This window comes from Eurosta solidaginis, chromosome 3, assembly GCF_040869045.1.
Source record: "Eurosta solidaginis isolate ZX-2024a chromosome 3, ASM4086904v1, whole genome shotgun sequence".
Lineage (NCBI taxonomy): Eukaryota > Metazoa > Arthropoda > Insecta > Diptera > Tephritidae > Eurosta > Eurosta solidaginis.
Window position 1 is genome coordinate 277,076,440 of NC_090321.1, and position 15,565 is coordinate 277,092,004.

At 37.6% G+C, this 15,565-nt stretch overlaps 1 protein-coding gene and 1 long non-coding RNA gene across 6 annotated transcripts in view; both read right to left on the reverse strand.

The window, feature by feature from the left end:
• The window catches only part of Hs3st-A (Heparan sulfate 3-O sulfotransferase-A), a 638,465-nt gene that overhangs the window by 544,387 nt on the left and 78,513 nt on the right, over positions 1-15,565 (reverse strand). The window lies entirely within an intron of this gene.
• On the reverse strand, positions 4,245-5,098 carry LOC137247186 (uncharacterized). Its single transcript, XR_010951789.1, has 2 exons — positions 4,638-5,098; positions 4,245-4,555 (listed from the first exon to the last, which is right to left on the reverse strand). It is a non-coding gene; the product is annotated as an uncharacterized lncRNA (long non-coding RNA).

Consider the following 15,565-nt stretch of genomic DNA (forward strand, 5'->3'; position numbering starts at 1 on the left):
ACCACAGCACCACTAAGGTGCTAGCCCGACCATCTCGGGAACGATTTATGTGGCCACATTAAACCTCCAGGCCATCCACTCCCGACCCAGCCGCGGAACTTGGGGTCGCCAGAGCCCCGTCTGTTAGTGAAAAAGGATTCGCCGCGGATAGGTGAGGTTGATAATTGGGTTTGGAGAAGCTATATATTGCGCTGGCAACCCGAAGGTTTGCGCTACACAGCCCCTTGAATCTGATATTTTAGTCGCCTCTTACGACAGGCAAGAGCCCTCGCTAACCGTTGTTATTGTTGTTGTTGTAGCAGTGCTTTTTCCCATTCAACAGGTGCGACCACTCACAAATTGTCATCTTTATCCTCTAACGGAAATTGGAGAAAACATGCAGTTTAGCAGGGGTGGACCACAGGAAAGAGGTGTTAGCTGCGTTGGTTGCATGTGGTTGCAATTGAAGAGATGGTTGGTGTCATGTAGGGACAAATAGCAAGCAGATCATACATAATGTATGTCAGGGTTGATTCAGGATAGGTAAGATTTTAATCTGTTACAGAATCCAAATCGAAGTTGAGCTAGAGTGACGCGCATCTGCCGGCGGAGGCAATATAGAAAACTTTATGTTTAGGGTATCGGGTATTTGACTTTTAAAACGTGGTTCGCCTGACAATTTCTGGCATAGAACTGCGATGCCGTTATTGAACTATATGAAGCTGAAACTCATAAGGAAGGTATGTCCAATTACCATTGGCAATATGGTTTGATGTACATATATATATAGGCATTCTCAATATATTTCACAAAAGTCTAGTTCTCAACAGGTCACTCTCATCCTTCTCCCAAAACGCCAAATTTAGAATAATAGGAGCTTAGATTTGTGTTTATGTTTGCTTTTTATTCATTCACTTGTTTTACACTCAGCTGAGCAGAGCTCGCAGAGTATATTAACTTTGTTCTGATAACGGTAATCCGTAACGGCATAAACTAATCGAAATAGATATAGACTTCTGTATATCAAAATGGTCTGGGCGAAAAAAGAAATGCATTTAGCCATGTCCGTCCGTCCGTCTGTCTGTCCGTCCGTAAACACGATAACTTGAGTAAATTTTGAGGTATCTTGACGAAATCTCAGATCGCTATTTAAAATGAACGAAATCGGACTATAACCACGCCCACTTTTTCGATATCGAAAATTTCGAAAAACCGAAAAAGTGCGAAAATTCATTACCAAAGACGGATAAAGCGATGAAACTTGGAAGGTGCGTTGACCTTATGACGCAAAATAGAAAATTAGTAAAATTTTTGACAATGGGCGTTTCAGGAATACTGTTCGTGGTATGCCATATATAAATAAATTAGCGGTACCCGACAGATGATATTCTGGGTCACCCTGGTCAACATTTTGGTCGATATCTCGAAAACGCCTTCACATATATAACTAAGGGCCACTTCCTTTTAAAACCCTCATTAATACCTTTAATTTGATACCCATATCGTACAACACACGATCTAGAGTCACCCCTGGTTCACCATTATGGCGATATCCTCAAACTGCGTCCACCTATAGAACTATGGCGCACTCCCTTTTAAAATACTCTTTAATACCTTCCATTTGAAACCCATGTCATATAAACACATTCCAGGGTTGCCCTAGGTTCATTTTGATAAATGGTGATTTTCCCTTATTTTGTCTCCAAAGCTCTCAGCGGAGTATGTAATGTTCGTTTACACCCGAACTTAGCCTTCCTTACTTGTTTTACTATTATTTGTTCCCTTATGCTTGTTTGATTTCTTATCTACTTACAAGTTTATTTGACAGCCCAATATTTGTACAGCTCGATTTGCTAAGATAAAAATAATGAGGTTTTGTTGGCTTTCTTGTCAAAGCGTCTAACATACACGTGTGTATTCAAGTGGAATGGCCAGTGCATTAGCGTTATGTCACCTCCAAAACGTTTACTAAAGCAAAGCGAACAAACGAAAATTTATAAACCTCACCACCAAAACAAATATAATTTGCTGCCATTTCAAGTGGATAACGCAATGTAAAATGGGCTGCTTTTATTTTATTAGCCAAAAATTTTATGAGGCAACAAATCCAAACCACGACTGGTACAAAAATAAATTTTTGTAAGCTAAGCGTGTCATTGCGACGTGACTTTTATTTTACTTCTTGAGATTTGTGTAATCAGAGCGGCAAACATTTAAACATGGAACCAAAATCTGTTTAATGGAAAGCCAGTAGCTCTCATGTATGGATGCTTATATAGAACAAAAAATTGTAAAACAAACAAGTTAAAGGGAGCTATCATATTTTAAGCAGATTTCAATACTTTCCGGGTAGGTAATTACATGAACATTTTCATCCAATAAACGTGAAGGGAGGTCAGGCTCAACCAGAGAAGAGCTTAAGAGATAGTATGCTTAGATTTGTTGCAAAACCAAACCTGAAATTCAGTCTTAAAAATTATTGCAACCGTACATAAGGGGATTATAACTTTTGTTGTTTAACAGTTTTACATAATGACGTTGATGAATTGAGATAGATATAGACTTCCCTATACAAAAGTAATCAGTATCGAGAAATGTTTTGTTGTATTAGGCAATCCTCCCCCTGCTTTAAATGTATGAAAATATTTTTGAAAGTTCTTTCTTTTCTAATTTTAATTTATTTAATAATTTTTGAAACATTTATACAACTTCACATCAGAACAGACAAGGTGACTGTTATTTCGATTATACCTTGTAAATCTCCTCAAAGTCTTTTCCCCGTATATGGGATCTGAACCCACACTCCTACAATGCTTGACAGTTGACAAACGCATTCAACCAAAGTCATGCCGTTGTTGTTGTGTGACTCCTCCCAAGTACCTTCTTCCGCTTTCCACCTGGTCCATCCAGCGGAGTGGGGGCCGCGCTCTTCCTCTGCTTCCATAGGCGGGTTCCGGTAAGAACACTTTCTTAGCCGGAGCGTCGTCTTTCATTCCCATAACATGGCCTCGCCAACATAGTTGCTTCATTTTAATTCGCTGGGCTAAGTTGATGTTTGCGTAAAGCTCGTATAGCTTATCATTAAACCTTCTTCGGTACTCGCCATCGCCAACGCGTAGAGGTCCATAAATCTTTCGAAGAACTTTTCTCTCGAACACTTCCAGAGCTGCTTCATCTGATGTTGTCATGGTCCATGCTTCTGCACCAAATAGCAGGACGGGTACGATAAGAGACTTATAGAGTTTGATTTTCGTTTGCCGAGAGAGGACTTTACTTTTCAATTGCCTACCTAGTCCAAAGTAGCATTTGTTGGCAAGATTGATTCTTCGCTGGATTTCAGAGCTGATTTTGTTGTAAGAGTTAATGCTATTTCCCATATTAACGAAGCCTTTTACTATATCAAAATTATGGCTGCCAACAGTAACGTGGTTGGCAAGGCGCATATGCGCTGACTCCTTGTTCTATGGCAATAAGTACTTCGTTGTGTCCTCATTCATCATTAAACCCATCTGTAGCGCTTCTTTTTCTAGTTTGGAGTAAGCATAGCTAATGGCGCGGGTGTTTAGGCCGATGATATCAATGTCATCAGCATATACCAGTAATTTCACGCTTTTATAGATAATTTTTCCAGAGCGGTAAAGTTCTGCAGTTAGTATCAGCATCAAATTAAAGAAATTGCGCAACAGAGGGTCACCCTTTCGGCAACGTCGTTTAGTTTCGAACGGGTCGGAGAGATCCTTCCCAATTCTATTTGAGCTGATTGTGTTGCTCAACCTCATTTTGCACAACCATATAAGTTTTTCGGGGAGCCCAAATGCAGACATAGCAGCATGTAGGCAGTTCCTTTTCGTGACGTAGAAGGCGGCTTTAAAATCGACAAAGAGGCGGTGTGTGCCGATTCTTTTTTCACCGCTTTTCTTCATTGTGAAAACCTGCTCAATTGTAGATTTACCAGGCCTGAAGCCGCACTGATAAGGTCCAATCAGGCGATTTATGGCGGGCTTCTATCTTTCGCACCAAGATACTTTTTACTAAATTTTATCAGACGTGCCCCGCGAAAGTCGGTTCAATACGAGAAAATGCTAAGATGCTTAAATAGCAATCCATAACTGTACATTCCTCAAAATCTTAGGACCCTGATTTTTAGGGCTAAACAGCAACAGTCAGCTTACAGCTTACTTCACCTGAATATTCCAACAAGGTTGTAAACATATAAGTTTTGAATTAAAAGACTATTTCACTGAAGTATCACAAAAAAGAAAGTATAAATTGTAAATACCGCATTTATTTACTATTTGTATTTCATTAGCAAGACGTGCTCATATTAAAAAACAAAGAGGATTAGTATATACCCAATGGTGTATTAAGGAATAGCAACATAAAGGTACTACTAATTGCAAAGCAAGCAGCTGGACATCCATATGTATGAGTGAATAAAGGCCTTTACAGTATGAAAAGTAAATGTTTGATATTTTTAGTACTATACTCAGCTCCCTAGAAGCCAGCTGATGAAGAAGTGATATTCTGAAACATGTCCTTGTAACCATCGCCGTTTGTAAACTTTATCATTTTTTCTCTAATATCAATAACAAAAAATGTACTAAATTACTTTCTTTCCACTGTAGACCACTTATTTCAGACCGTTGTACGAAACTTACAAATAAATAATGCACATTTATTTTTCTTACTTAACACTCCCTAACCAAGAAACGAGCGCCATCACCATCACTTTGCAATGTCAGGCCAAACTGACTATTTCAGCCGATCATTGCTCTTGTCGTCTATGTCTGTGATATCATTATTCTTTGGTTTCTACGTTAGTTATTCACAATTATCGTACTATATATGCTATTGCACGCCTGCCGTTTATTGTTAGTTGATTTGTCTGCCGCCTGTCAAGTCTTTTCATTCGATTGTTTACTGTGGGTATGTAGAAAAGCACAACTTGTTGTTCACCGTCTTTCTGTTTCCAATACTTAGTTGTTTTTGTATACAATTATTTTGTTATTTTTACTGCCCTCCTGCAATGCAATATGTTCTCTTTGGTGGCATGCAAAGAATTCAAATGACTTTCTTGACATTAAGTCTATCGTTTCGTTTCAAACACTTTGATTTTCGAGCTTTCATTCTACCTCCACAAATAATGTTATCAATTCATTCATTGCCAACAATATAATGCTAGGAACAGAGGCGAAGCCAGAAAATTGCGTTGGGGGGGAGGGTTTCAAAAAAAAATATTTTTTTTTGCAGTTAAATAAATAAAAAAAAAAATGTCTTTAGCTTTTACATTAAAGTACGTGTATATAGAATATGATATGAAAAAGGTTACATTAAAAACTCAAGCGCATGCGTCGGCTTTTCTTTGCCATTTCATCTAAAACTTCATCAACGGTAACAATTTGAGCACGGTGGATGCTTAGTGATGCACAGCCATTCAATCGATTTTCACTCATCGGGTTTAGCAAATAGTTTTTAATCAGCCTAAGAGTTGAAAAAGATCTTTCGTTCGTTGCCGTTGTTACTGGATGCGTACACAAGATTTTCAACAACATGCGAACATTAGGAAAAGCCACAGAATCGCATTCCTGTAATATTAATCACAGATAAATTGATAAAAAAAACCGAAGTACCTCCTTCAGGAATAAGTAGAATTCATGCTTTTTGAGCCTATGCATGAAGTCTAAGATATACGCATATAAAATTCAAAATAAAGAAACTGATCGAATAGAAAAAAATTTAATTTAAACAAGTAAAGAAGGTTAAGTTCGGGTGTACCCGAACATTACATACTCAGTTGAGAGCTATGGTGACAACATAAGGGAAAATAACCATGTAGGAAAATGAACCGAGGGAAACCCTGGAATGTGTTTGTATGACATGTGTATCAAATGAAAGACATTAAAGAGTATTTTAAAAGGGAGTAATCCCTAGTTCCATAGGTGGACGCCGTTTCGAGATATCTCCATAAAGGTGGACCAGGGGTGACTCTAGAATGTGTTTGTACTATATTGGTATCAAAGTAAAGGTATTAATGAGAGCTTTAAAAGGGAGTGGTGGTAGTTGTATATGTGAAGGCGTTTTCCAGATATCGACCAAAATGTGGACCAGGGTGACCTAGAACGTCATCTGTTGGATACCGCTAATTTATTTATATATGTAATACCTGCCAAGATTTTAAGGGTTTTTTATTTCGCCCTGCAGAACTTTTTCATTTTCTTCTACTTAATATGGTAGGTGTCACAACCATTTTACAAAGTTTTTCTAAACTTATATTTCGCGTCAATAAACCAATCCAATTAACATGTTTCATCCCTTTTTTCGTATTTGGTATAGAATTATGGCATTTTTTTAATTTTTCGTAATTTTCAATATCGAAAAAGTGGCCGTGGTCATAGTCGGATTTCGTTCATTTTTTATACCAAGATAAAGTGAGTTCAGATAAGTACGTGAACTAAGTTCAGTAAAGATATGTCGATTTTTGCTCAAGTTATCATGTTAACGGCCATGCGGAAGGACAGATGGACGACTGTGTATAAAAACTGGGCGTGGCTTCAACCGATTTCGTTTAGTTCGGCAAACAAACAGAACCGTAAACAATGTTTATATGTAGCTTGTCGCCGTGGCGTAAGGGCAGAAGAATCACGCAAATATTCAGACGCGTGGAGTTTTCATATTTGCCTTTTCATTCCGATGAATGTAATCGCGGTTGAGGCAAACGAGCAAACGCCTGAATTGATTATATTCACGCATGCAATAAGTTGGTTGATTTTAAATCAATGTCGATTATGTTCGTTTAAGCAAGTTGGATCTTTGAACACGATCATGTTGCCGAATGTAATCGAACGTTGTTGTGTTCGATTTTTGCTGTTCTCTGATATGTATGTAAATGATCGTTAGGCAAAGGAAACTTCTTTATGAAATTTTAGTAAAAGTTAACATGTACATTTGTATATTTAATAAATTGCAGAATTATTATGAAACAGAATATGATTAAAATATAAGTGTTCGCCTCCTACATACATATGCTAGCATATTAAAATATAATATCACAAACAAAGTAAACACGTAGCGGAATTATAAAGAAATTTATTAATATAGACATAAAAATATCAAATATTTGAATTGTAACGACCTAAAAAATCAAGTGATCCTGTGGCAAGGGGGGCGGGTTTAAACCCCCAAACCCCGCGCCCCACGTCGCTACGCCCATGGCCAGGAATAAGCTGCATGGCAATGTGTGGGTTAGCTGACCTTTTTCTTTTATTTTATTTGCGTGACCTTTCCGAAATTTTTAAAATTTTACATATGTACGTACTTCTATAAGAGTTTGTTTTGTATAAAAACAGCATGCCTAAACAAATGTTATTATTTATTCTATTTGGTTTGAAAAATTATACCGCGCTATTGGAAATTTTTGACGAAAACAGAAATTTGTTGAAGGCTAATTGTTTGTATACATTACGACTAACCTTGAAATACTGGTGAAACTAAAAAATGGGAATTAAAAAAAAAAATGTGTTGGAAGTTTTACATCTTCAAAGTTCAACAAACAGTAAAGGCGTCCTGCTCTTTTATATCATTGCTATCCTGCAGATTACCAAGCATCGGCATGGCTTTTGAAAATTACAAAGCACCGCCATATCGCTGAATGCCATTAATACTCAAATAAATTCAGATTGAACTAAGAATCCAACCATAGAACAGTACTCATGGCGCTAGATATGTCAAAAGTTTTTGAAAGGGTCAATTATGGCAAGTCACTGCAAGAATTGGAAGGTTCTACCCTACCATCTAATTTCAAAAGGTGGACGACAAGCTAACTTTGCTGTCAACCGGCATTGGTCAAGTTTAGGAATGCAACATCCAATCCCTTAACAATGAGTAACACAAGATGGTTTCCCGTCCCCAATTTTGTTTAGTCTTTATATTTCGAAGTTTCCTTCTCCACTAGAAGGAGTTACTATTTTTCTTGCGCCGATGACTCCATGCTAAGGGCAGCTGGTTTTGTCCGTTCCAAAAATGGGTAATGCTGTAAAATTAACAACTATCTTCCTAACTTTTTCGTCTCCCATGCCTATAGCTATTACCAACCAACTCTTCAGCGACCGTGTTTATGACGTCGACGTGCCAAGAGTCGACAAAATTTCAAAATCACGTCGATGGCACTGTGTTACCAACTATCCGCCAACCAAAATTAATGTGACGTTCGATAATGGCCTGCGTTTGGGTCAGCATGCAACTGCAATTGCACCTATAGTCTATAGCTGCAACAAAATATGTAAACACTTGGTGCAAAGACAAAGAATAACTAATGTTGCCGAGCCCAAAAGAAACACTCAGGAAGAAAACGTCAAAACACCGCGCTTAGAACTGTCACGGTTGGTCTTCTTACGTCGCGGAACACCATCTACGCATTGGAGATATTCCTCATAAGGGAGAGAAGTTAATTGCCGAACAAATAGTTTCTGCTAAATACTCTGGACCTGGATGTCCTTACAGTCATCAGATTGAAAAGGCACACCTCCCAGGAGCATAAGGAGTCACCTCCGTAAGTACTATGGAGAAATATGGCACACAAAAAATCAGTCGTTTGAACCAAGAGAGCGTAAAGTGTCCACAGAGACATTCACAAAAAGTCGGTAAAGTCATATGCCGATGAATAGGCACCAAACACCGTTCTCAATATCAAATACCAGTAACTCGCAATAGAGGAAAGTAGACTTCCCATAGAGACGAGCGTCACTCTGGCAAAACTTTGATCTGGACACTGTAATAGGTTAAACTCTTTCTTATCCGGAACTAAACAACTTTAGTTATAATTTAAAAACTGGCATCATTTTTTCATTCTTCATCACTTGTGGCGCAGTGAAATTGTGTGACGTACAGAGACTGGATGATTGCGGTAGCCTATGGGTATTTGAATAAATTACAACGGTGGGTGAAAAAGGGTGACCAGCAACCAAAGTCATATCTGAAAGCAACGTTCATTGTTTTTTTAGATATGGAACGCATTATTCATCGCGAATGTATTCCCGCTGGGCAGACAATGATTGGGAAATGTTATGTTGGCGATTTGGAGAGGATGAAGGCATATGTTTTTCCTGGGCAAGCCGAACTCGCCAAGGATGGCAACACGACAATGCACCGGTACATTTCTCGTCCGTTGATATTGCTCTTTGCGATTTTTTTTCTATTGACCAAGATGCAGTCACACCTCAAGGGATCTTATCACCGCGGCGTGCAATAGGTTCAAGAAGCTGTAACGGCGAGGTGCTAAACGGGTTAATTTCGGAGGACTACTAAGGGTGCTTCCAATCATGGGAGAAACGTTGAAATCGTTGCGTAGAATTAGAGGAGACTATTATGAAAGTCAATAGTAAAATTTTTCATAAAACTTTATTTTCTGGTTTTTTGTTGACGAATTCCCGGAATTTAATTTCCACATCTCGTATAAGCCCTGGCATTTGGATATATGATATGGATAAGCTTTAATCGATTGATGTATAAATATAATAGTCCAAATGAAAATGTCTTATGGTAAATGGTAAAAAAATGTTTTTGCACTGAATCGAGCCTCTAGGCATGAGCTATGTAGGTCGGTTTCCATATAATTGGCATAATCAATGTTGGAAAACAAACTTTTCCTTTAAAAATCAAATCATTAAAGCGGAAACACTCCTGGCTTTATTGCCTATAGCAATAATACTGTGGCGAATGTTGACAACACTAGGCTGTTGTAAATAATCACGCAACAACAAAAACATGAAGCAGTCACCCTTATACACTTGTCCACGTTAAAGCTAGCAACACTTATGTAGAAAGAGACGAAGAGGTATCTCTCACACACGCACATGTAGTCATCAGCCGAAGTAGTTACTCACACATACACATGCATATGGCTATAAACTACAAATATTCATGTGCTTATATAGCTGGTAACTAACCAAGCATGAGCTACAACTCGTCGCGAAATTACTAGACCTTAGGAGAAATGGGTGAACGAGGAAACCTAGAGTATAAAAGCAGCGTAAGCTGAGTAATAACAAATCAGTTATTTAAACACGGTATTGGTTGGGAAGTATATATTATTGTGAAGTACTACTCACAAAGTAATCTAAATAAAGACGAGTTTGGAATACTGAATATTGGAGTGATTTATTCAACAGTTTAGCGATTAGAACGTTAGCAGAGTGTTTCAAATAAGCGACATTTCCCAGAATTCGTTACAATACGAAGGTTGAGACTTAGCTTGGAAACCATCATTACTTCCAAATTGACAAAATTACTTGCAGTTCGAGTCTATAGTTTCTAATAGTAGTGCAAATTTCTAAGAAAAAAAAGAGCTTATCAGCAAAAATTCGTTTGCCTTTCAGATGCCGCTAGATCTGGGCATACCAGATGTAAGTCTACCAATTTGTAGCAGAATTAAGGAACCAGGGGCCAGAAGCTCTGCCAAACCTTCCCGAAGGTGTTTCGCGCCTTAATGTTATAATTACATTCATAATTACATACCACCGCTAAGAGCTCATTAAAGATAAGCAGTTTCACACCACAGCAATTCCGGCAAACACGCACGAAAAGCAAAAATGTTAGCCAAAACCAAATATGGCAATTGACATATTTTCAAAAGAGAAACAAGTGTAAAATGTCTAACAACTAACTTTTCAATCACTTATTTAATCCACGAAAAAGTTTTCAACACACTCACACAATAAAGCGTGCGCCGTTGCGTATACGCAACAATTTGGCAAAACTATATTTGCTTTCAAATCGACAAAAAAATGCATACAAAATTTTATTTCCATTTAATAGCATAATAATAAAACTAAATTTGCAGCCGTATGTGAAATTGAAAATTCGTTGCCAATTCACCAAGCAGCAATAATAACAATAGCACAAACGCACGCCAAATATAACAACACATAATAAAAACGGGTTAAAAAAATAAGCTGCACAAATCGCATTTAAACAAATTTTGCAAATCACATGAGTGAAGTTGTGCTGAAAATATGAAAATGTGACGCAAAAGCACCGATAAGAGCCAAAATGGAAAATACAAAATACAAAGTCGCGCAAACTTATTTGAAAAAGCAAGCGAAAAAACTAAAAAGTTGTTACGTGAAAAATTAGATAAATTGCAACAAAGTGCACGTGAAATGCAGAATGATGAAAGATACCAACGTGAGAATGCATGTAATGGAACAATTTCAAATAACGATCAAATAGTAAACAAAACAAAAATAAAATATATAAAGGTATACAAAATATTGCATTGTCATACTGGCTGAACAAAATCTAATGTTTGATTTATTTACTCACGATGTGACAGCATAACAAAGTAAAATAGCCAAAACGAATACAACAAGGAAAATGAACAAAATTTATGTTTATCTATACAGCTGTGTATACGATAGTGTGAGTGTTAGGGCGGGTCGATTTAAAAATCGCTCATTGCTCTGTGAAAATCGTACTCTAGGGATCAAAATAAGAAACTTTGCCGAAGGAACAATACCTCTAAAACGAATTCTGATGTCCCCCCCTTTGGGTCGAACTTTTGGGTAGGGGCAATATCAATTCTACCTGCTGTGTCTTGTGGTGGCTTAAAAAAACAACACAAGCAATTTTACGATCTGAAATTGTGTCACAGTGATACCTTCATTTTTTAAAACGGTTGAATAAAAAATCCACACAACTATGTTTACGACATGCAAATGCATCACAGTGATGCCTTGGTTTTAAAAGGGAGTTGTAAAAACGCTAATTTCCAATATTTTTTTTTTTTTTTATTTCTTTTCTATTACTAAGTTAAATTCATTTTTTCATTTACATAAGTTCTGACTAAATAAATTTCTAAAGAGAAAAATAAACTCCAAAAAGAAAAAACATAGGGATTTCAAAGTGGGATATTTCAAAATTTGCCCCTACGACCCAAAGAGGGGGACATCAGAATTCGTTTTAGAGGTATGGTTCCTTCGGCAAAGTTTCTTATTTTGATCCCTAGAATATGATTTTCACAGAGCAATGGGCGATTTTTTTGCCTCCCCACAAATCGACCCGGCCTAGTGAGTATATATGTTTGTATGCATGTGTGTGTGTGTGTATGCTTGTGGGCCACACAACTACTTCATATCTGCATAAAAATAAAGAAGTAACGACAAACCATTGAAAATAACTATCTTTTGCTTTGCTTTTAAATTTTATTTGCGTATCTTTACGTGCATATCGCTAGCGATTTACTTAAATCTAACTGAATGATAGTTTGCATTTAGGTGTATACACATTCATGTATGCATGTGGGTATACATGTACATATGTGTACAATACAAGTGCACAAACATTTGCAATTTACTATTTGAATTTGGTTTCGCGCTCTTTGTTTGAAGTATGAGAAGCATGCAGCGTTGTGAACTCAAATCCATTACGTTCCTCTTATTGTTGCGTAGTTTGCATAGTTAGTAAATGCATATTTCAATCGCTACCTCGAGCTAGAACTGCATTCGATTTAAGTGCATCGCTATAATGCTTATTTTAACATTGCTAAAGGTACAACTCAGGCCAAATGATGGCTTTGTTTCATACAAAAATATAAGCCTCTAAATCTTTGTGAGAGTTTCTAGTGCTATCATAAGCTGCTGTGGACCGAATTTAAAGTTAGGAAGTTCTGGCCTTTGTTGATAAAGAAAATGAATGGTAAGGTACATGTATAATGCAGCGGACAGCTTAATCGGACTATGGCAGCAAACGATGGGATGACCTTTAAAATTATTCAACAGTTTTACGCATGGGTATATGCACATCCGCGCCTGCAAGTATTGTAAGAAAATGTATGATGAACTGACACAGTTTGAATGTTAGCTGTGGGTTCAGTTTCGTAAAGGGAAGAACCATATAATATTTATGATACTAGCCTCGAAATAGAGGCATACCCCGATATTTTTGACATCCGGCGGCGGCGGCGGCGTCCGGCGCATTACTATATTTTCTCGTTTAAGACTGTTTTGGCCATTTATTGTTCATGTCGAAAATTGGTCGGACAGGGTCGAAAGTGGTATCAACGGATGCGCATCACTACCAGTTAGGAGAAACTAATTGCGAAATTTTACTCTTTCTAACTGTTCAAAAGTTATTTAAAAAACAGGCGTTTTCGATGTCAGCTTAACATGGAATTTGCATCGCCAAATTTACCAAGTTATTAAAACAAAACACTAAAAGAAAAGTTATATAATAAACTTGTATGCTCACTTTGCGTATTTTTTTTTTTTCAAAAAATTTTTAATGAACAATTAATTCAAATAAAATAACCCACGGCGAACGTGATTTCAAATTGTCCTCAAGTTGTTAAAAAAGGCAAATTACCCAAAAAGGTACCGATTTTTAAAAAAAATTGTCATTGCCATTGGGTGAAAGAATAAGCGAAATCAGTAATGCAAAATCCTTTAGTAGGTTCTAGGGGTATAAAAACTCCTTTAAAATGATTCCTACATCATTATTAAGTTGAAGATATATGTACATATGAGAAGGGTTTGAAAAATCACTTGGGCTTACATTCAAACATCTGTTGTTTATTTTCGAAACTATGCAATAGCGTCTGAAGTGTAAATTTTCATTTTCACCCTTCATCCTTCAACACCCAAGTCTCCCGGTTTGACATTTCCTAAAGTTGGCGGCCCTATCCAAAACTTTGGAGTGAATTACATTGATTATAGCCTATCAACCAAATTTAAATATCACCTACACGTTACGGCTCCTTTTACAAATGTGAATACGCAGGCACGTATATTTACCAGGCGAGGCTTTGTCCTTCACAAGAACACTCAAAGTGGTGAAGTAAAACTTTCTCAAGACAGTCGAACTAATGACCGTGTGTGCTACTACCCTAACATAGTGGACAGTCGAAATAGTCATCCATAATGAGATTTTATGTAATAAGGCCGGAAAACAACAGTTAACATCTTTCAACTTAAAATCGGTCGACTTTCATTCTAAAATATCATTTCGATTTAACGAAGACTATTGAGCTCGACAAAAGCATCCATTGGAAAGTCTTCGGAGCTACGCCTAGAGCTTCTAGGAAAGTAACGTCGACGAAGGTATGAGTTCGAAATCGCAGTCCTATAGCTTCTGTGCTGGCATATGGTGTGAGGGTCAGGAGGCGAGGTAGCGACTGGTGGTCGGGATTGCCACTGTTCGCACATCGGGAATTATAGCTCTTAAAAACAACCGAAAAAACTAGAGACGCCCTGTGCCATGAGAGTCATGAGTGTTAATAAATCATTAATTGCAACCGCAAGTCGCCTTTGTGCATGATCGACAAGGAGCCACAAATGATTTAAAGAAATTTTGTTCGCTATGATTACTAGGAGTTAACCCTAGGTGAAACTACGCTTTGAACGACATATGGACAAATGTGGGACTATTTTATGTATATATTTCTTTTCAGCAGACGCAGCAGTACCAATTCCAAAGACCGGGGTTAGGTTGGAAGCCTCTCTGGAGTAAGTGAACGAGGGACAATCCCTCCGCAAGGATCTACTCCTGAAAATTTTTGAACGATCTGCGAGATCTTGAGGAAAAAACCCCCGGATTTTTCGGAAATGGCCAACACATTGATTTCCTTAAATACATACAAGCAAAACCTTTCCTAAATATAATTTTTTTAAATAGAAAAATCAAGCTTTTTAAAGCAAGAACACCGGCGTACGCCGGCGCGCCGCCCGTGCCGCCGCCGCCGATACAGTGATCGGCGTAAACCGCTACCTGGAAATATCCAACATATAATCGAAGTTTCGATATAAGCACACACTTTACACCTACATTCCCCATCATTCTTCGCTTTTTAGGTCGTAGCTCTACTTCTTCTGCTTCTTCTTACAATAGGGATAAGCATACTCCCAGAAGTTTTTTTGATTCGGCACGTTCTGGAAACTAACACCAATAATGTAATAGCTCGACCATTCCGGAAACGACGTCATATCATCACATTGAGCAAGGGTTGCCAAATAAACAGGATTCACCGCGGCTGGGTTAGACTGACTATGAAATGGTTGCACTGCATTACCACTTGGATCCGTCACAGCTCTAGTAATTATCTGTGCTAGCTCAAGGCTCCAATATCATGTTGTTTTTGTTGTTGTAGCGATAAAGTTCCATTATCATAATAGTCGTTCCTACTCTTACTTTTACTATATGGAAATGCGAGAGCCTGTGCATTAATTTGCAAGAGCATGACGAAACCGTTATTTTTAAAATTTTGCACAAATATTTTAAGAAGCTTGGAAAATGACACTCAAGTTTAAAATTTTTTAAAAGAGCTAAAATTGTTTTATTCAATATGGGTACGTTGAAGGTATGGATGCTATAAGAAAAAGTTTAAGGTAGTATTTGGACAGGCGGATTAGTACGAAATTATTGCTGAGCCGAAAATAATTTCTTCCGCACCTACTTATGGTCATTTGGAGCAACTTGAGGTTGTATATTGGTCTACGATCGTCATTATTTGGTCCAATTTTTTTAACAATTCAGGACTATTTCTCGACACATTTCGGAATCAAACGAAGAATGTAAGCGAGATCGATTCCGGAATACT